The sequence below is a fragment of the Cydia pomonella genome, chromosome 17, assembly GCF_033807575.1.
Source record: "Cydia pomonella isolate Wapato2018A chromosome 17, ilCydPomo1, whole genome shotgun sequence".
In the NCBI taxonomy this organism is placed as follows: domain Eukaryota; kingdom Metazoa; phylum Arthropoda; class Insecta; order Lepidoptera; family Tortricidae; genus Cydia; species Cydia pomonella.
In genome coordinates this window covers 804,804-807,167 of record NC_084719.1, presented here as the reverse complement: position 1 = coordinate 807,167, position 2,364 = coordinate 804,804, and positions in this window count along the sequence as shown.

Below are 2,364 nucleotides of genomic sequence, written 5' to 3'. Positions count from 1 at the left end.
CTCCTGTTCGGCAAACGTAATTTTAGACAAACAGATAAATGCCTTATGGAAATGCGTGAATCCGTTTAAGGTATAAATAAATACCTGTCCCTGAATAAATCAGAGTTCAAACGTAAGAGACGGAGCGATTTATATTGTATGATTTTACTTTGATGGTAAATATTCGGTACCTTAAATATATATCGTTTAAAACATAATACCTGTCTCACAATGGCCAAGTAAAGTTCTGAATAAGCAACTTGCCACTTATCTATCGTTTCGCAATCTTCGAATAAGCTTAACTGGTAGATAAAGTGCAAAGATTTGCAAGAAGTTAATTTATTTGTTAATTAGTTATCCAACACTTGAACATTGTGAAGCAGGTCCTTAAACTACTTGGTATATAGTGGTAGGTAGTTATATTGATAAAATATATTGTATAATATGCTGATTTAATGTAGACTATCTCTATCATATTGTAATACTTAAATGAGGTTGTGATATTTTTTTAAACCACCAACAGCGGCAAACAAGCATACGGCCCGCCTAATGGTAAGCAGTCACCGTAGCTTATGGACGCCTGCAACTCGAGAGGTGTTACATGCGCGTTGCCGACCCTATACAACAATTACCCAGTGGGGAGCAAAGTACATTCATCAGTAATTTTAAGGTACCCATTTTAATACTGACTGAAGAGGCAGGCTAGCTGCTTGAGCTGAAGCTTTTGATATCAATTTTATTTTCAATATAGCAATTTTGAGGCCAATTCGTTACGGTTAAATCTTGTTTAGATCGGAATCGGTTTCTTCCCTCAAAAATAAAATTGCGCATTATAAATTTGCGTGTTGCGTGCGTACCTATACTCGTGTTTTTTTTTTCATGGAGCAAAAGTCAAAAAATCAAGATTGAAATCGATGAAGTCACTAGAGAAAACATCAACGTTGCTAATTAAATTATTGGCAACCTTTGTATGTGATCTGAACAAACGGTACGATTTTCAAAAACTCCTCTTTCTAAAGCTACGGCACCATAAGTTGCAGATTAAATAAATAATAAAGAAATAAATATAGGGACATTCTTGCACTAATTGACTAAGTCCCACGGTAAGACCTCGTTTCCACTATGTCGTCTGTCGAGACGATTTTTTATCGTGTCGTAGCGGCAGAACATTTTATATGAAACTATTCACACTCGTCCGACAACGATTTTGTGTCGGATCCGACATAATATATCGTGTGTTTTGTCAGCCCTCCGTCCGGAAAAAAATCGTGTCGGATTGCCATCCGTTACGATTGCCGTACGTGTTCACATGATGTCGGATGTCGGGCCGACCCCGCCCGCGCTGCACCCCCTGTGCCTCCCGTGCGTCGGCGTCGCTGCCGCTCGCTGATCGCATCGCGCATACACATTTTGGCGCGCAAGCAGAGTTGTTGCGTACATCGTGTACAGAAGCCTCGTTTTCTGTCGTTAAAATAGCACCAGCTGCGGTCGTGGCCGACAGCCGACTAGTGTGAACAGATGCGCCGACACTCGATTAAAAATCGTCCCGACAGACGACTAGTGTGAGCAGAGGCGCCGACACCCGATTAAAAATCGTCGCGACAGACGACATAGTGGGAACGAGCTCTAAGCCTTCTTGCCTTGTGTTGTGAGTACTCAGACAACGATATATAATATACAAATACTTAAATATATAGTGTCCATGCATGTAGGGGTGGACGAGATGATCTTGGGGTCGTGGATGAGGTGAGTTAAATGACACTCGTGGTCCAATATATGCTCGTATAATAATTAAACTTTTGTGATACATAGATGTTAGTTATCACTGATTATAAGCGGACGGGCACAACCGTCCGTCGCAAGATTGCTGAGAGAGTGGCCGCTGCGCTGCCGGCCCCACTTTTCCGCGCACCGCACCATGCATTGCGTCGACGACAGCTCCCGAAAATGCCCGAACAAAGACGATGCGTTAACACATAGCAAACATCCATGACTCAGGAACAAATATCTGTGCTCATCACACAAAGAAATGCTCTTTCCGGGATTTGAACCCAAGACCATCAGCTTCTTAGGCAGGGTCACTATAGGCAAGACCGGTCGTCAAAACGGCCCTAAGATTGTTAAATCAGAATCAACCTCATCGTATCAATTTGCCATTTGACATCCAAAACTTTCATCAAAGGCTCAATAAAATTTATTGAGCCTTTGAAATCACTTTTCTCCAAAGATCAAGGATCCTAAAACGATACCCATCAAGTCTTCCAACTCGTTAACTTTCTTGGGGACAGTATTTTACAGTTAATTATTATAATTTTCCCCCGATTTTTCGCAGCAATGTCATCGAAGCGGAATATTAAAAAGCAACGGCTCATTAGGCCTCGTGAT